Source organism: Podarcis vaucheri (assembly GCF_965113315.1).
Source record: "Podarcis vaucheri genome assembly, chromosome: 5".
Classification (NCBI taxonomy): domain Eukaryota; kingdom Metazoa; phylum Chordata; class Lepidosauria; order Squamata; family Lacertidae; genus Podarcis; species Podarcis vaucheri.
In genome coordinates, this window is record NC_138763.1 from 34317895 (window position 1) to 34338917 (window position 21023).

General features: G+C 41.6%; 1 protein-coding gene across 1 annotated transcript in view; it reads left to right on the forward strand.

Annotated features, from left to right (window-relative positions):
* The window catches only part of SPSB4 (splA/ryanodine receptor domain and SOCS box containing 4), a 195670-nt gene that overhangs the window by 110929 nt on the left and 63718 nt on the right, over positions 1 to 21023 (forward strand). The window lies entirely within an intron of this gene.

The window sequence follows — 21023 nt, forward strand, 5'->3', positions numbered from 1 at the left end:
CTGCTCCTTTTTCTAGACCTGATAACACGATTGGTTATCTTAAAACAGCAAGCCATGAATTGACACAAACTCCTCATTTGTTTACACATTGAAAGAGTGAATTGAAGATTTAAGTGATCTGCAAAATCGAACAAAACCTGGTGGGATGAAGACCTACTGACTACAGTAAAAACTTTCAGTACCTGTACGGTTGTTGCATCTTCCCAAAAGGCACAGCTGGTTTGTGTGGAAGGCCAGAGGTTGTCACTGGGTGTTTATAGCCTGGGCACAAAACAGCAAATTGCGCTGCTCCTTTAAGGAAGTGGTGATATTTAACTAGTTTGTATTTGTGGTGATGAAATTCCCATCTGAGACATAGGGTTCATCCACACTTACGTTTTGCCCTTTGCTTCTTAGACACGGGTCCACGCTTTAAAGCTCTGTGTCTGACCGCCCCCCCCGCTTTACCCAGGAAAACCCTCTCTTTAACACTGAGCAGAACAAAAGGCAATTGGAGTTTTCTGCAGATTGCTGTTTGTTCCAATTGAGCAGTAAAGAGTGGGTTTTCACAAAGAAAGCGTCTGGGAAAAAGGGAAAAAGCAATTGGACACTGAGATATCTGTGCCTAGAAATACAGCCCTGAAGAGTTGGATGAGCAAATAGCCACACTAGATGAACTTTAACAGGGAGAAATGTAAAGTATTGCACTTGGGCAAAAAAAATGAGAGGCACAAATACAAGATGGGTGACACCTGGCTTGAGAGCAGTACATGTGAAAAGGATCTAGGAGTCTTGGTTGACCACAAACTTGACATGAGCCAACAGTGTGACGCGGCAGCTAAAAAAGCCAATGCAATTCTGGGCTGCATCAATAGGAGTATAGCATCTAGATCAAGGGAAGTAATAGTGCCACTGTATTCTGCTCTGGTCAGACCTCACCTGGAGTACTGTGTCCAGTTCTGGGCACCACAGTTCAAGAAGGACACTGACAAACTGGAACGTGTCCAGAGGAGGGCAACCAAAATGGTCAAAGGCCTGGAAACGATGCCTTATGAGGAACAGCTAAGGGAGCTGGGCATGTTTAGCCTGGAGAAGAGGAGGTTAAGGGGTGATATGATAGCCATGTTCAAATATATAAAAGGATGTCACATAGAGGAGGGAGAAAGGTTGTTTTCTGCTGCTCCAGAGAATTGGACGCGGAGCAATGGATCCAAACTACAAGAAAGAAGATTCCACCTAAACATTAGGAAGAACTTCCTGACAGTAAGAGCTGTTCGACAGTGGAATTTGCTGCCAAGGAGTGTGGTGGAGTCTCCTACTTTGGAGGTCTTTAAGCAGAGGCTTGACAACCATATGTCAGGAGTGCTCTGATGGTGTTTCCTGCTTGGCAGGGGGTTGGACTCGATGGCCCTTGTGGTCTCTTCCAACTCTATGATTCTAGATCAATCTAGACTAATTAAAATGCTTGAATCAGTTTCAAGTGCTTTAAAAATTCACTTACTGGTCCAAGTGTTTTAATAGTAAAATGACCTCATTCTGTGAATAAGAGTGAAGGGTTGCTGATGAACCTGTGAAAGCAATAGCATAAATTAATTGGTATTCTATTATTATCATCTCTTTATTTATTCTGTTATTAGCTGTTATCTTATGGTCTAAAGCAGGGGTGGGAACCTATGGCCCTCCAGATGTTGGTGGACTAAAACTGCCATTATTTCTGTACATGGGCCGTGCAAGCTAGGCTAGTGGGATTTGGAGTCCAACAACCTCTGGAGGGCCACAGAGTTCCCCAGCTCTTGTCTGACATTTGCTAAGTTTGGTCCTTGTTAAAATGCCTCCCTCTAGGTTCCATTCCCTGTCACCTTCCACTTTCTGGACAACAGGACTGGGGTTGGGGCAAGCATCATTGTCAAGTATATGGTCAAGGTGAGGTTCCTGAGCATGCAGAATAGGATCCAAAGGCAAGTGGTCTCTTCTTGTCTGAATTAATTCCAGGCAAAACTTCCTAAATGATGGAGGAGTTAATACAGATGGGAAAAAAGACAAACTACTCATATTCTCAAGAGTGACAGACCAGAGTACCTGAATAAATTCAATGATAGAAATTTTTCTGCTGTCTTTTTCACATTTTGGCAGACATTGGAGGAAATTGTATTATTTACAGTACAGCAGAATTGTTTGCCTTTTGCCATTTCAAATTTAACAAGAGATAACTGTGACAGTAAATAATTCCAAAACTACTGCTCTTGACAGTGTACCTTTTCCCTTGCTCGTGACACATTAAATTGTTCAGGATAATCTATTTGAGGAAGTAGAAAATACTGTGTGAATAGGTCTCATAGACTAGAGTACTTGCCTAGAAGACTTTTCACCTGGGTAGACTTTGGGGACCTACCAGCTGCCTGATGTTCAGTCATGATAAAGGATATGAAAAAACTATTACAAACCATTGCAAACAAGCCTCCCAACATTCCATGTTGACCAAATTGAAAACCTGGTCAACATCAATCTCCCTTAAGATGCCCTCTGCTTGTGGCAGTAAAATGGTTATATGGTAAAATATACACAGGAAGAAGCAGAATATAGGACACCTGCCTGCTGTACATCATTGTGTTTTCCAGAATCTGCATGTCATTGTCATTTTGGATAGAGAAGATTCAGGCACTAGACAAAAATACGGTAGATTAAAACAACAACAGAATTTTATGTTGTTGCAGAAAATAAAGTTGGAAACAAAGTAGCAGATATGTTTTCTTTAAACCTTAAAGGTAAAGGTAAAGGGACCCCTGACCATTAGGTCCAGTCGTGACCGACTCTGGGGTTGCAGCGCTCATCTCGCTTTATTGGCTGAGGGAGCCGGCATACAGCTTCCGAGTCATGTGGCCAGCATGACTAAGCCACTTCTGGCAAACTAGAGCAGCACACAGAAACTCCGTTTACCTTCCCGCCAGAGCGGTACCTATTTATCTACTTGCACTTTGACGTGCTTTCGAACTGCTAGGTTGGCAGGAGCAGGGACCGAGGAATGGGAGCCTGTCGCAGGGATTCAAACCGCCGACCTTCTGATTGGCAAGTCCTAGGCTCTGTGGTTTAACCCACAGGGCCACCCGCGTCCCTTCTTTAAACCTTCTGATTTCCATTTTGTTCTGTGAAGATGGTTTCCCCACCATTTGGAAGAAAAAGGGTTCATAAGATTACATTGGGGTCTGGATGTAGCTCAGTCATAGATCACATGTTCTGTACGCCAAAGGTTCCAGGTTCAGTCTCCAGGTAGGGCTGGGAAAAGACTCCTTTCTGAACAGAAAAAATAAAATAAAATACAGAGTTGGGGGCAAAGAATAATTTTACAGAACCCAAATTTGTTGCCTTGATTTGTAAGGCACATTTACTTAGGTGTAAGTCTACAGTTGTAAACAGACTTATTAAGGGTTAATTATGGTGCTGGAGGAGACTCTTGAGAGTCCCATGGACTGCAAGAAGATCAAACCTATCCATTCTTAAGGAGATCAGCCCTGAGTGCTCACTGGAAGGACAGATTGTGAAGCTGAGGCTCCAAAACTTTGGCCACCTCATGAGAAGACTCCCTGGAAAAGACCCTGATGTTGGGAAAGATTGAGGGCACAAGGAGAAGGGGACGACAGAGGACGAGATGGTTGGATAGTGTTCTCGAAGCTACCAGCATGAGTTTGACCAAACTGCGAGAGGCAGTGGAAGACAGGAGGGCCTGGCGTGCTCTGGTCCATGGGGTCACGAAGAGTCGGACACGACTAAACAACAACATGGTGTTTTTTTTTTGTATTTTTGATTACCGTATTTTTCGCTCTATAACACGCACCAGACCATAACACGCACATAGTTTTTAGAGGAGGAAAACAAGAAAAAAATATTCTACATGAAATAGTGGATATATGATTTTTGTGGTTCATGCTGTGGCCACAGACATGTGATCTGACAGTGAGTTTGGAGTAGCCCAATGCAAAAATCCTGAGGATCCATGTGGATCCGTGCTTTGTAACCACGGAGGAGGAAAGGAAGGGGAACCATGGATCCTCTGCTCACGACTGCAGCAGATCCCCCCCCCCGCCACCCGCAGGCATTCGCTCCATAACACGCACAGACATTTCCCCTTACTTTCTAGGAGGAAAAAAGTGAGTGTTATGGTGCAAAAAATACGGTATTTATTTATACTTTTCAAGTTTATACATTTCACTAATTTTACAATCATTTTGATATTTCAAAACTTCCTTCCCTCACTTTCTGCGGTTCCTTAAATTTGTTTTTAATATCTTCTGCATATCCAAATTAATTTAATTTACTCATTTATTCGTCTTCTTTAAATATATACTCTTATAAAACTGCAGGTTATTACAATAATCTGCCAATGTTTTTATCTCTTTATAATTCATCTGTAAATATTTGATAAACCTTTAGAATTAACCCTTAATACAAAATAACCTTTGTATTAAGGGTTAATTTTAAGTAAATTTTAAGGTTGAAGATTGTGTTGTAAATCTCACTGGACACAATGGGGTTGATCCAGACTTAGTCATGTCAAGAGCAGGCCCAGTGTAATCAATGGAACTTTACTTCCATTGATCTCAATAGGTATACTTTAAGTTCCATTGATTTCAATAGGTCTACTTTAAGCATGACTAACTTTGGATCCAGCTCAGTGGACCTTTTCCCCCCAAGCAAACATTTTAAAAGTCTGGGTTATGGGTAATTCGTATTTGCCTGTTCCTGCCTTTGAAATATAGATGAACATACAAATAGTTACTGTAGTTTCCCGCTATCTCACATGGCAAATTTGTTCTAGCGGCATGACTTAAACCTATAAATTGATACAGTAGGTGATTTCTCTTAAAAGCTGTTGATGTGTGGTTATGGTTTAATGCATGGAATATGATTCCTCAGGTAGACCAGGCTGGATTGTTTTTTCCACTCTCTTCATCACCACAACAACCATCCTGTAAGGTGGGGTAGCCTAAGAGATTTTGACTGGCTGAGATCCCAGTCATCTTCGTGGCTGATTGGAATTTGAACCTGAATCTCCCTGGTCCTAGTCCAACACTAACTGCCACACCACACAAATCTCCCATGTCATATTTATACAGTTCTAATAAACTTTGAATAGCTGCCACATTTCTGTAGATGCCTGATTGCTATTTTATATATCCAGTCTCAGATGTGATATTTCAGTAATTTTATACGTAAACATGACATTCCAAACTCTTAAAGAATTCTTCCCAAGAGAGTTTATTTCTATTTTCCCCACCCCAGTGTTTAGTAATAAGAATTTTTGCTGCCCATAGCATATTTTTTCCACTATGCTCCTATTTTTCTTTCTGACACAGCCTGCAGTGTCATTTAAAAGAACCACTTGAATAAAACTGCAAACCTATCATCCTCTGTTTCTTGTATGGTTCTCTTAACTTCTGCCCAAAAGTTATTTATAATTTTACATTTTCACAATATGCACAAGATTTGCTTCACCTTCTTAGTATCCCCAGCACTTTTAGTATAATAACTGCATCAAGGTTTTCCTTAACTGCAAGTCCTACGCACACTTTCCTTCAAGGAAGACACAACGGCACTGACTTCTGAGGAAAACATACATAGGATTGTGTGATTATTGTGCCATGTATAACTCCAGACCTTCTTTGATATGTTAGTTTGGGAATAAGTTTGCCCATTTTGTTTTTTATTTCTATTTTTGGATACTATTTCCATCAGAAGACCCTAATTCTTAGATTGAAATACTTTACATATTTTTAGATTAAGCAACAAATGGGAAAATTCTGTTAATTTATAGAATCGTAGAATTGTAGAATTGGAAGGAATCCTGAGGGTCATCTAGTCCAACCCTCTGAAATGCAGGAATCTCAACTAAAACATCCATGAGAGATGGCCTTCCAACCTGTTTAAAAACCTCCAATGTAGGAGAGAGTTCACCACCTCCAGAGGGAGTCTGTTTCACTGTCAAACAGAATCTCCTTTCTTGTAACTTGAATCAAATTGTCTCTTGAGGGGAGGAGGGGTTTCCTGGAGATTTCAGACTTAAACCTCCTTTCCCTGTGCACACCCACTCCCCACTGTGCCTATTATTCATTTAACACACACACACACACACACAGAGAGAGAGAGAGAGAGAGAGAGAGACTGATTGCTAATCACATCATGAATGCAGCCAATCACATCATTAATGTCCTTACACCCTGAGAGACACATTGGAAGGAAGTTTAAAAAGGTAAAGGACCCCTGACAGTTAAGTCCAGTCGCGAACGACTATGGGGTTGCGGCGCTCATCTTGCTTTTCTGGCCAAGGGAGCCGATGTTTGTCCGCAGACAGTTTTTCCAGGTCATGTGGCCAGCATGACTAAGCCGCTTTCTGGCAAAACCAGAGCAGCGCACAGAAACGCCATTTACCTTCCCGCCGGAGTGGTACTTATTTATCTACTTGCACTTTGACGTGCTTTCGAACTGCTAGGTGGGCAGGTGCTGGAACCGAGCAATGGGAGCTCACCGTGTTGCGGGGATTTGAACTGCCAACCTTCCGATCGGCAAGCCCTAGGCTCAGTGATTTAGACCACAGCGTCACCCGCATCCCAGGAAGGAACTCAGCGCCTTGTTAATGAATGACTGGTTAACCTGGGACAAAACCTTGAGATCCTGGGAAGATATAGGTGGTATATAAATGTAATAAATAAAATAAATAAAACACAGTTCAGAATATGATATGATGTAGGCAGGGCAAGGTTCAACCCGTACCAGCTGTTCTCCTATGAGCTTGAATAAACCCAGGAAAAACAGCTGGTGCAGACACATATTTAGGATATGGTTGTAATATATTCCTTGCAAAGATACAAATGTCTTAGCAGCTACTCCCATGTGTCTACTGGCTAGGGAATTACTGCAAAAGAGCAGATTCATCAGGGACACAGCCCTTTCTGTTCTCTATCCATTTGACTTCTTCTAGAGAAGGGGGCTGGAGGAAATACGGCAGGTTAATTAAACTAGAGAGAGCATAATTTCCAGTGAAACCAGCATGTACAGAGAACAAAGCAAGGTCAGGGTTCTTGCACGTGCCTATAAGAGGCAGCTGCCTGTCTGAACCTAAGAACAGTTTTTGCAAGAGTTCAGAAAAGTGATCCCATTATATTCTAAGCTATCTGTGAAATTTCAGCTTCTCCAGCTTCCCAGAAGTTGCTTGCTTACTGTATCACCCCCTTTTCGCATGGCATTTGAGTCTTCCATCGTTTAACCCAGCATGCAACCCCCTTCCACAAAATAGGGCTTTTAGCACAATTATAAAATGAGCCAGAACCAAACTAAATACCAAAGTATTGCAAAATACCTTTGTCAGCTTTTCCACAGGCTTCCCTAACTAATAGCTGAGCCTGGAATAAGACAGTTCTTTTAAAAGAAAGTGTTGCAATTCAAGCCAGTTGCATTCAAAAAGTGTGAGCCTATTTTCCTTAAAGTCAAACGCAAAACTTCCCATTCTTTTTACACTTCACATTTATTTTTTATTCATTTGTAACTTTTTATACTGCTCCTGATACAATGAAAACAATGGTTAAGTTTACATAAAAGCAAAAAAAAATGTCAAGCGTTCTTGAAAATGAGAGGAAAACAAAATGTAGCTGTACGTGCAAAAAGAAAACAAAACAGTGTACAAAGCGAACCGAAATGAAAAATAAAAATCAGGGTCCAGGAAAGTTTGGGTAAACAGGTAAGGTTTTAGAGGTCTTTATTGTATCCAGCTCACAGATTACATGAAGCACCCATAAGCATTTTAGCAGCTGCATTTTGCACTCGCTGCAACTTCTAAATAATGTACAAATGTAGTCCTACATACAGCACAGACCTGCTTTTCAAAACAAAGCCACAATATCCATTAAGTAACATGGCACAGGGTACGATTCAACACAGCAGACATGGGTGTCCATGAGAAATGGGGCTTCTCCTTCCTCTTCTTCTCTTGCGTGCCCCAAAATCTGATCCAGAGATGAGATTTGCCCAGCACCCAGTCTGTATGCCCCCTGCCCCCGCATCATCACCTTCTTGTTTGTCACATCTATGCCACCATCCCAATATGCACATTCTTCAGCATCATTGTACTGCTCATGTGCGGATGCCTGATTATCGACTTCCAAAGCAACTACTCTATTCTGAACTTAAAAATAGAAAGTGTAATGCCGGTGGGCAGCAAAAGAGGTTTAAAGACTCTCTCAAGGCAAATCTAAAAAAATGCACCGACAACTGGGAAACACTGGCCTGCGAACGCTCTAACTGGAGAACAGCCTTTACCAAAGGTGTCATGGACTTTGAAGACGCTCGAACTCAGGATGAAAGGGAGAAACATGCTAAGAGGAAGGCATGCTTGGCAAACCCTCACCATGATCAACTCCCATCCCAAAACCTATGTCCCCACTGTGGAAGGATGTGTGGATCCAGAACTGGCCTCCACAGTCACTTACAGACCCACTGCTAAAACCGTGTTTATGGAAGACAATCTTACTTGGCTATGAGTGATCACCAAAGAAGAAGATGCACATACTGGTAGTTCTTTCTGCTTCTCAATGTGCTGACCACAGGAGGAGGGAGGTTTAGATTTACACCACTGCTCGTCAATGAAATCCTCTAGGTGGCTTACAAAACAAAAGTATCATACACAGCAGCAGCAACAACAACAGCCACAACAACAACAACAAAAGAATCTTGTTTAAAAAAAATATTCCCTAGTGGAGATAATATAGACAGGCTATATGATCCTCATCTGGTGCTCACTGTTGGGGGGGGGCGAGTCTTGCCCTCTTCAGTCTCCTTTGCCCTGTAAGCAGCTGCTATGGCTGTGCTACCTCTTTTCTCATTTCAGAAGGCAGATGGGCTAATCCATAAAGAGCCAATGTATATTCATACACCAGCTTCCTTCTACAGTGGATGGAATCAGACAATAGACTCCATTACCCACCCCCAAATGTCTCTGAATCTGAGCATATGTATGTCCAAAGGCACACATCACTTTTGTGGCTCTGAGCCCATCGTTGTCATTGCGTAACTTTTGGCTTGGGGCTGGGATAGGGGGCATTTAAAGGACAACTGGAGAGGGCAGGGCTCAAAAGGTTTGAAGGTTTACCAAAGGTAGCAATGGTAGTGCAGCAGTCTATTTATATATAACTATTTTTTAATCACAGCTTTCTGCCTCAGAATGCCCAAACTTGAGGTAGCACGAGAGGTAGGAGGGGGAGGGGATCCCTCATGTGTTATGTTTTGAGCTTTTGAAATTAGTGATGATGATAGGTGAATCTCAATTCAGAATTGGGCTGAGGAAACAGCTATTTCCATGCCCTGCCAGGATGGAAACACCACTACAACAGCTATTACAGCACTGAGAAAGGAAATTAGTGTGGAGAGAACTTTTTACATAGCTCAGCTTACAATCCATGCTCAAGAGCAATAACCAGAGTATGGCAACTGGTTTGGAACACAGATGTATGCTATTTCTGTGCCAACCCCTATTCCAAACTGAGTAATTACAGGTTTGGGCAACACCACGAATTTGTCTTTTCAACTCATGAGCAGAAGTTAGATGTACATTGGCAAAAAGGAAAAGGAACACAGTAACCTTCAAACAGGGCCATCTTCTGAAAAATACCGCTGTAATGATACACTGGCTTTCCAGTTTTTAAGGGGATTTTGACATGGGAGTGACATTAAACTTTGACCCCACAGGCATGCTGAGATTGCACAGTCCCATAAGGACTTACCATGCACTCTTTCCAAATGTTTGAATAAAATCTGAGTGTATTTATTTGTCTGTCTGCACACATAGTCAATGTAATTAAACTGAAAGAAAACTGTAAGTTAGCTATAGACTTACTGGATAACTTTGAGCTATATGCTTTCAAGCTCTGGTGCTTAACTGGCTTAGAAGCAGATTCCATTAAATGTCAGTATGACTGAATTTCCAGTAAATGTGTTCAAATCTGGGGTACGTGCAAATAAGTCCCATATGTCAAGGGAGATATTACAGGGTTGTTGTGATCATGAATGATTTAGGGATTAAAAAAAACTTTCAAAATATAGATTATTTATTGTTTTAGTGCTCTGAATGATAAATCAGTCCACTGTCCATATTTCCTCTGCCAAATTCCATTTCCAGAATCATGTTGTTATCAGATAAGCAGATAAATTTCAGCGAGAAGACAGCAAAACTCTCTGTTCCCACTGAACACCCCCACCAGACAAAACACAACTCAGAAGAGGGTCAAAACAGTCCCGTCACAAATTTCTATGAAAGGTCCTTTATGGGTTTGTTGTTGGTTTTTTTACTTGAATTGCCTCATCCTTCAAAATAAATTCAAATGTTTGATAGTAGAAAATTCCAGTTGATCACTAAGAAACTTTGATGAAAGGAAAGCCAAACAATGGGAGCAGATAACATGTTCTAGCATTCAGAAATACAGGAGAAAGGAAATTCCGGGGCACAGAGAACGTTCCTTGAGTAGTTCAGAGCTTTAGCTTTTGGGGGCCAATAAAACGTCCTGATCATTTGCCTCAAGTTTCTGGATGGATAAATCACTTCAAAGATTTACAAACAGTAGGATTGGCATATTCGAAAAGCAAAAAATAGTTGTTGTTGTTGGGTTGTTGTTGTTGTTTTTACAAAAAACGTGATTTTTGGATCGACTTGCCTAAGATCCAGGACAAAGCGTCACCTTTTGGAAATCCCCCCAGACACTTTGGTTTGTTATAGTTCTGTTCTGTAAAGAAGATACTAGGATGCCTCTAGAGCAGCCTTTCCCAGGCTGATGCCCTCCAGATATTTTGGACCACAACTCCCATCAGCCCCAGCTGTCTAATTTAATAGTGCACAGCCTCCATTTACAGGAGGGTCCCACCCACTTCAACATACCCTCCAACATTTCTCTGATGAAAATAGGAACGTTCCATTCCATAATGATAATTTTACTATTTATACCCCACACATCTTGCTAGGTTTCCCCAACCACTCTGGGCAGGCTCCAACATATATAAAAACATATTGAACATTAAAAAAACCACCTTCCCTATACAGGATTGCCTTCAGACAGCTTGGGGGGGTGGATAACTCCACACCCTCCAACATTTCTCCAATGAAAATAGTGACATCGTAAGGAAAAGTGGGACATTCTGGGATCAAATGAGAAATAGGGACACTTGGAGGGTCTGCGTCAAAACTTTTGGAATGCCTGCTTTAATGAAGAAGAAGAAGAAGAGTTTGGATTTGATATCCCGCCTTTCACTCCCTTTAAGGAGTCTCAAAGCGGCTAAACTTTTGGAATGCCTGCTTTAATGTCAGAGGAGCAGCTATATGAAAGTGATTGCAGTCCTGTAAAGTACTGGCAACTTGGCTTGCCAATTCTGTCTCTGCAAAAGCTACATTTTACTTGTCAAATCTTCAGAAACAATGCTTAAATCAAGGGTAGAAAGGCTTGCTTAGTTGGCCCGTGTGTATTGTGTGTGTTTCACCTTTGTTCACCATCTGTCCCAGCTAAAACTGATGGCTGCCATCTGAGGAGGACTTCCTGATGTTCAGCTCTCTGTTAGATGATCCTGTGTTCTCCCCCACCCTCTTTTGCTAGGGGGGGGGGTGGAATACCACACACGACAAAAGACAGCGGGCAGCCTTTGTGTGGTGCACACGTCCATATCCCCAAGGTTCCTTTGTATTTGCACCCTTACTAGCCGCCTTTTGTGTTCTTAGTCCCCAGATGGTTTTCAGCAGCCACATAGCCCTTGTATATTCAAATTGAGTAATAGCTGATACAGTGTTTTCCAGGCTTTAAAACTAAATGGGCACTTTCAAGTTTTAAAAAGCAAGTGGGCACATTGGCCAAAACATCCATATTTGTGCAAAACTCAGTAAAGCAACTAATTTAAACTAAAGACTCAAGGAGATTATTAAGCATAATTGAAAGCCTTTTGTTGGAAGTAAGCACTCTCTCTCCCTCTCACATACACACACACAAAAAACTTGTAATAATGTAATAATCTGTGGTTCAGGAAATACAATTCAGTAGGATAGGTTGAAATAAAATAACTCTGTAGGTCTTATTTGCTATTCCAGATATATTGTATTTTGATTGTTTGTTTTACTGGAAGTACATTTGCAGGAATCAATCTTCAAGACTATTTATGTAAATGTATTCCCTGATATTTTAAATCAGCTATCATGGTCGCTCACAGTCTTTGTGTATCATTTGGTTTAGGCGAGCAAAAACAGTGCCAGAGAAGATTGATTTGCTAATCATAAAACTTTGTTCTCTTAATTTTTGACTCTATCCCAGTATACATCATGATAATTATGGGGGGAAAAAAATCAAACCATATTAATCAAACTCAGATATAGCAGCACTTTTGTTTGCATGATATTTTGGCAGGAAGATAATTAAATAAATAAACCAAGGTCAGTGGACGGACTTGTGGGAAGCTGAGTAATCTTGGATCTGGGCCACACTGAACAAAGCCCTCAGGGGGATTATTTGCAGAGTCTTGCAATGTGTGTGTGCGCACGTACAGGCACACACAATATATATATGGCAAAATACTAACTGAATGTTTTAAGATGAAGCAGCTGAAATATGTAACCTGACTCCAGTAATATGCCTCTGCTACAATGAAAACGTCCATGGAATTAAAGCTGGTTCTTACTCTTGAATCCCTAAATGGCTTAGCTACAGAATACTTAGGGACTGTCTCTTTCCATATCATCCTGCCCCCTTCCAAAGAAGCTTGTTTGAGTGGGACAAGAAGGAGGCCCTGTCATGGCTACACCTTGATTATGGAACATCTTGCCCCATGAAGTACAATTGGACCACTCTATCATTTTCAGTTTGTTATATAAGACTGTTCAGGTTTGTGGGGTATTAGGGGAGGGTTACTACCTCTGGTAGGGACACGGGTGGTGCTGTAGTCTAAACCACTGAGCCTCTTGAGCTTGCCGATCAGAAGGTCGACGGTTCAAATCCCCAGGACGGGGTGAGCTCCCGTTGCTCTGCCCCAGGTCCTGCCAACCAAGCAGTTTGAAAGCACATCAGTGCAAGTAGATAAATAGGTACCACTCTGGTGGGAAAGTAAACAGCATTTCCGTGCGCTCTGGCTTCTGTCATGGTGTCCCATTGCACCAGAAGCGGTTTAGTCAGGCAGACCACATGAACTGGAAAGCTGTCTGTGGACAAACGCCAGCTCCCTCGGCCTGAAAGTGAGATGAGCGCTGCAACCCCATAGTCGCCTTTGACTGGTCCTTTACCTTTACCTTACTACCTCTAGTGAGGGACACATCATGTCCATCTGGGGTAGTTTGCCCACCTTTGGTCCCTGCCCAATACTCAACTCTCACTGGTGGTTCCTAGAAGCTCTCAGCCTGTGACAGGAGACTCTTTTTTGCTCAGGTATTTCAATGTGTTGGATCTTCCTTCGCAGGGTTCCATTCTTGGTTTCTGGCTTTTTCTGATTTTACTGAGTTCACAGGCTTTATGGAGGCTGCTTCTAAGATTTCACATTGCTTTCTTTTTTTACTGTGCTTTCTTGTATTTGTTATTTTAAATTGTACACTGTCTTGGGAGTTTTGTACTAAACAGCAACCGATAATCTTCTCAAGCAAATAAATAAATAAAACAAAGTGATGCATAAGCTGTTCTGAGCTCCTTGCAGGAAGCAAAAGAAATATGAGTAAGCAAGGGAGAATGCAGTCGTTTTTTTTTAACTTGCTCATAGGTGCTATACAGAGCTGTGAGTGGCTAGGGGGATATAATGATGAATTGTTGCAGGCATGTGTTTCTGTTTATGTAGCACAGGAGACGGTGCTTAATGAAGGAAATAAAATTTTAGTGAAGTGATGTGAACTGTGGCTTATTCAATATGCTAATTAAAGAGTTCACTTTTACATGACCCAGCATAGTGGAAAAATGTCTACTGAATCTGGAAGCTTGGGTGGAAGTGTTTTAATATGAGTTCTGCTATCCAAATGCACATGGCTGATTAGCTCCCCATTTTTCTGGATCAGATATCATGAGTGAAATTGACACCCAGCCAATTTTCTTGGGAGGGACACTGATTCAGATCTTAGGAAACGGGTCTTGCAAATCCTAACTTAAACCAGAGCACCTTAGTCTGCTTTTACCACTATATGGTTGCAGAGTGGTACTAAGTCTCCTGGTCAGTGACATTCCCCATGTAGGACTGAGAAAATTAAAAAAAAAAATCCTTCCAGTAGCACCTTAAAGACCAACTAAGTTAGTTCTTGGTATGAGCTTTCATGTGCATGCACACTTCTTCAGATACACTGAAACAGAAGTTGCCAGATCCTTCTATATAGTGAGAAGGTGGGGAGGGGTATTACTCAGAAGGGTGGTGGGAATGGGAGATTGGCAGATAGCTGAGATGAGCCTGTTGACGACTCTTAACAACTGTGATAGGTCTTACAGGAAAAGGCAAGGGGTGAGAAGGTGAGAAATGGCTTAGTCATGTATAATGAGATAAGAATCCAATGTCTCTGTTCAGACCAGGTCTCTGAAAGACCTATTACAGTCGTTAAGAGTCGTCAACAGGCTCATCTCAGCTATCTGCCAATCTCCCATTCCCACCACCCTTCTGAGTAATACCCCTCCCCACCTTCTCACTATATAGAAGGATCTGGCAACTTCTGTTTCAGTGTATCTGAAGAAGTGTGCATGCACACGAAAGCTCATACCAAGAACTAACTTAGTTGGTCTTTAAGGTGCTACTGGAAGGAATTTTTTTATTTTGACTATGGCAGACCAACACGGCTACCTATCGGTGACTGAGAAAATGTTAGCTGTGGGATTTGAGGGAACTATTTTATCTTGGTACTTCTGAATAAATAACTCAGTTCCTTCTGCAATACAATTCTTAAAGATTCAAGTATCTTTCGGGCAAGGGTTTTCATGATCCTACTGGCCATGGAAGAAAACAACAGATATTTATAAGGACACAACCACTGCCATTTCTCCACAGATTCTGTCAGTGTGAGGGAATCATAGAACCATAGAGTTGGAAGGGACCCTGAGGGTCATCTAGTCCAACCCCTTGCAATGTAGGAATCTCAACTAAAGCCTCTATGACAGATGGCCACCCAAACTCTGCTTAAAACCAGCCAGGCTGTCCCTCTTCACTGCAATCCTGTTGTTTGTGTGTGTGCATGTCCTTGGTTAGGAATGGCAAACTATTGGTCATGGTGGCTGAAGGTGATGAAATTTGGGAATCCAACAACATATGGAGGGCCACACACTTTCCATCTCTGCTACAGGTGCCTTCACAGGCCTCTCAGTTTACTATGGCGTTGTGCATAGGCTCATTCTGAGAGCCAGTGTAGTGTAGTGGTTAAGAGAGGAAGTCTTGTAATCTGGTGAACCGGGTTCGCGTCTCCGCTCCTCCACATGCAGCTGCAGGGTGACCATGGGCTAGTCACACTTCTCTGAAGTTTCTCAGCCCCACTCACCTCACAGAGTGTTTGTTATGGGGGAGGAAGGAAAGGAGAATGTTAGCCACTTTGAGACTCCTTCGGGTAGTGATAAAGCGGGATATCAAATCCAAACTCTTCTTCTACACATCAAGGTTTTGCAGAGTACATTCCCTCACTTTTTGGACTCTTGAGCCACTCTTTTGAATAGTTTTTTTTTTTTTAAGAAAAAAAAATACAGAATGTATGGATCCATTCAATACTAATTCAATCTACTTTTCTGGGAGCTCTACATTTGCCTGAACTCAGTGATATTATGCTTCCAGTGTGTTGGAGGAAAGGGAGCCCATCTTTTCTGCTAAGCTGTGTACAGAATGGATGAAACAGGAGTTGCAAAAATGCTTTCCCCACTTTACATGGAGAAATGGTTTTATATTAGCATCCTTGATCCACGGAGAAATCAATTTACGTTAGCTGAACCTGACATAACCTTAAGGACTGCAACTTTGATGAGAGTGAGGCATGAGCAGAACGTAAAAGGAATTGTGAAGGCATTTTTATTTTACTTTGGAATGTTTCCTGTAAACAGTCAGGAAAACAAATATTTGGTTTGTGCTTGCTTCATTGCTGGGGCTCAAAAGAGTTTATTTTGTGCCAAGGCTTGCAGGCCTGTTGATATCATAGTCTGATTTTTCACACAATGACAAGCACTGTTTATAAGGCAACTGGATTTTTTAAAAATAATAATCACAAATCATTTCTCGAAAGATTACACATTATGAACTTGGCTACAGACCTGAAAGCAAGACAGCTCTTCCTAGAAAATGAGAATGAATCTGGCCGACATTAATTAAGTTATCATGGCCTGTACTGCTTTTATGATACCTATATTTGCAATGTATTCAGAGAAGCAATGAACCATAAAAGCAAGAGATTACGGTACCTACCATTCTTTTCTCAGTTTCTTCAAAAGACTAAGACAAAAATCTGAAGCTGCCTTCACTTAGGCCATATTCATGCCCTATGATTAAAGCACATGACTCCCCCCAAAGGATCCTGGGAACTGTAGTTTAAGGGTGCTAGGAATTGGAGCTCTGTGTAGGGTAAATCACGTTTCCCAGGATCACTGTGATATATGGGAGAAATATAGTTTCAGGAACACAAATGGAGAACTGGCTTTTCCTGAAGGGTATGCACACACTCATGCTCATGTACACACAATGTTTTTAGGTACATCCATGTGCGTTAAGTGCATGTGGGAAGTTTGTGTACTCATGTTTCTGTGGCCTGTTCCATGCACTACACAGCAATAAAACCAAGTTTGCTACCACATATCCACTTGGCAGGAGCGGGTCAGCCAATCCTGGCTCTCCTGTGAATGTATCTTGCATGAATGTCCATATTGGTATGCATTTCCTATCAGAATTCTGTGAGCAGAGCTATCAGTGTCAGTTTCCCTGAGGCAATACCTCTTGAGGCTTGACAAAGTAGTGTTGATAACCCATATTGTTCTGGATATCCATCTCAATGGGAGCTAAGATGACCCAAACTCTGATAGGTTTCATGCTTATTCTGATGGTGAGGACAAGCCAGAAGTCTGTGCAAAAAATAAATTAAAGGAAGCAGCAGCAGTAGACTACATCAAAATAAGAAAAGGATAAAGTTGTGCTTTTTGGAGCTCTAAAGGAGCTGGCTGTTCCCCTAGAGAAGACCTGATGTGGGTGCGATGAACTTTTGTGGACTACATTTCCCTTCATCAGGTGTATGAAGTGTTATCCTGACTATGTAACTATATATATACAGTGGATGGAGGGAGTTATGAACAACGAGATCAGAGGGAAATGCAATGCAGTAAGGTAATTTACATTATTAACAGCAGCCATTCCTGAAACAGTTGTTGACAATAACAGATACCTTGGCATTTGTAAATTAATTTATACATGTATTGTGATCAAAACCAAGCCACAAGTGATAGCACTGGGCATTTGGATGAACTGTAATTCTGTGATTTCATGGTGCAATCTCCCTTGAGGTTTTTAGAATCAATAAAAAGCTTGCTGGAATGAAAAAGCCTTTAGGGACCATTTAAAAGCCACCAGGGGGGCAAGTTAAATTCTTGGGCAGGAACTCCACAAGTATAGAGCCAACACTGAAAAGTCCCTATTTCTACTATCTACCTACTTGACGAACGTTAGTGGTCTGCCCAAGAACAGAGCCTCTGAGGACAATCTTGGGCAGTGGCAGTGCGGTGTCGATTATGCTTCTTTTGCCTACTTGTCCTACCAGTGATTTTTTTCCTTTTGAACATATACTCTCACAAAAATCCCTTAGCAACACACAGAAAGAAAGACACGCACACACTTCTTTCTTCCCTTTACACACATATACCACATCTCTTTCAAAATCAGTTGCTTTGGCAGTGTTTCTGTGTGAGGAAGGTCAGGTTCTGAAAATGGATAATGCTACTGAGAGTATCGCTGATCCTCTTTTAAGGAGAGTTATGTAAGTTGTCAGAGGAAGTGTTTGGATTTTATATACCGGTATGCTGTCATAGCAGCTTTCCACTTTAAGTGAAGCATATACCATCTTCAGTAATGAAATAATGGTTGTAGCACAGACAGTTGCTATTTTTAACATGCTGGGGATAAACCTCGACAAAAGTATGTGCTCTTTTCGGCAGATGATAATATGCTGGTTGGAGGTCTGCATGAAAGCTTTCTATTTACCACATTATGTTACAACATATAAGTTAAACAGTGTTTCATTAGGGCTCATTTTTTAAAGAAAAACAACAACATTGTAACTTTTACTAGCAGTTCACTTATTTTTGAGAGTCCCATGGACTGCAAGAAGATCAAACATATCCATTCTGAAGGAAATCAGCCCTGAGTACTCTCTGGAAGGACAGATCCTGAAGCTGAGGCTCCAATACTTTGGCCACCTCATGAGAAGAGAAGACTCCCTGGAAAAGACCCTGATGTTGGGAAAGATGGAGGGCACAAGGAGAAGGGGACGACAGAGGACGAGATGGTTGGACAGTGTTCTCGAAGCTACCAGCATGAGTTGGACCAAACTGCGGGAGGCAGTGGAAGACAGGAGTGCCTGGTGTGCTCTGGTCCATGGGGTCACGAAGAGTCAGACATGATTAAACAACTAAACAACAACACTTATTTTTCATTGGCACATCAATACAGCATAAGAAGAGCCCTGTTGGGTCTGGCCAATGACCCATCTTGTCTAGCATCCTGTTCTCACATGGCCAACAAAGCAGATTCCTATGGGAAGCTAACAATCAGGACTTGAACCCAATAGCGCTCTCCCCACTTGCGAGTAGTCCCAGCACCTGTTATTCAGAAACAAAATGCAATCGTATCTTGGATCCTGGACGCCTTGGTACTTGGATGTTTTGGCTCCTGAATGCTGCAAAGTGATTGTTCTGGTTTGCGAACATTATTTGGAACCCAAATGTCCAGCGGGGCTTCTGTGGCTTCCGGTTGGCTGCAGGAGCTTCCTGCAGCCAATCGGAAGCCACACTTTGGTTTCCGAACATTCTGGAAGTCAAACGGACTTCCAGAACGGATTCCGTTCGACTTCCAAGGTACAACTGTATAGGTTTCTGATGTACTAGTCTGTAACACTGAAGGGAATGTATACTTTTCTCTCTGTTTATCAATAAATAAGAACAATACTGACTTTGAAAAGTAGGTTTTCATAAAAAGTTTTTCCATAAGTAACAAAAGCACATTCAGTGCCTCTTGTTTTCAAATCGTAGAATCCTTCGCACAGGTCAGTTGCAGTCAGGTTGAGACATTTTTGTTATAGGCAATGTGGGGTTGAGGAGGAAAGAGAAATGGGGAATGGGGGGAGTCGAGGGAGACACTAAACTTTCATTCTTTACATAGTACATGAGTGGAGCTTTTTTTTCAACATCACATGGATAGGCATCTTATTTTTGTTGGTGCAAGAGAGCAGAGGGTCCAAGGCGTAGTTGGTTGCAGCGTGCTTTGATTGTGTATGAGCAGGGGGTGGGGTGTTGCTGGGTTAAGTTAGCCATACTGATTCATAGAATCACAGAATCGTAGAATTGGAAGGGACCCCAAGGGTCATCTAGTCCAGTGTTTCTCAACTTTGGGTCACCAGCTGTTTTTGGACTACAACTCCCATCATCCCCAGCTAGCAAGACCAGTGGCTAGGAATGATGGGTGCTGTAGTCCAAAAACAGCTGGAGACTCCAGATTGGGAAACACGGATAGTCCAACTCATTGCAATGCAGGAAATCTTACAGTACTTATTTCAATATATAACATGCTATACACAAGAAAAGCTGCTCTAGCCAAATTCCAGTGGCCGCAATGAAATCATCCAGACACTATATATTATATTGGCCATGTAGTCAATTGTGTCAGGGTTATAATCCAAAGGCACGTGATGCAGTTTAGGCTAATTAGGTTCTGGTCTGTGCCTGGATGGGAGAATGCCCGGGAAATGTATGAACATTGCACTGAGTTCAGTAAAAGAAAGGTGGGATAAAGGTAGAATGAATAAATACCGGTAACTCATTGTCTTGGTAGCATGGGGGTAGGGTTAGACTTCCATTTCTGTAACAAGACTTCTTCCACCTCTGCTGTCCTCCTGTGCACCCCCAGCATTTGGAAGCCCTCTGGAGCATATTTGCATGGGAAGAGGAGAGGAAGTGGAAATCCTATTGTGCAAGGAGGACACCTCTTGCACAGCACTGGAAACAACACATGGTATTTTAGGTTTAACAGTATGCTGAACTATATGTTGATCTGAAATGGAGATGACTGAAGTAAATGAAAACTGAACTTTAGCAGAGTACCTATTGATTTATGGAAGCCTATGAGAGCATTGAGCATGACAATATTGCAAGGGTATGAGTCCTCTTTTCGATTAGCTGCTCCACACAATTGCTATAGTAGAAACACCCTTGCCTAGAAAATGTATATTATGACATAGCTAATACATACAAATAGTAAATAAATTAAGAAATATCACTGCTATTTCAAACAAAACTGCCTTAAAGATAGACTGGATTTAAGAGACTCTTCAGAGTAAAGAACAGCACAACTTTTAGAAGATACTTGAAGGCAGCCTTGTATTGGCTAGTTTTTAATGCTTGATGTTTTATTGTTTTTATATTTTCCTGGAAGAAGCCCAGAGTGGTTGGGGAAACCCAGTCAGATGGGCAGCGTATAAATAATAAAAATATTACTATTAATAATAATCCAAATGGCTTCAAAGCAGGAGGAATAATCCACCCTATAATTAAAAATCAAAATCCTTTTCAAAATATTTTATTTCATGCATGTTTAAATCACACTTGAACTCCTCCCAACTGAGCACTGGATCTGTTAAATCTGCCCTTTTGTGTCAACAAAACAGGTCCGCCCTGGAAAAAGGTGGTGGTGAAAGACAAATGAAAATAAAATCACATTTTTTAGGGGGAGGGAATACTATATCACTGCTGATAAATTGTAATATCTATTTGCAAGGGAAGCAATCTCATGAAAAGAGGTGTTTTGAACCCCTGGAACTTAAAAACTGAAAGGACGGACCCAAT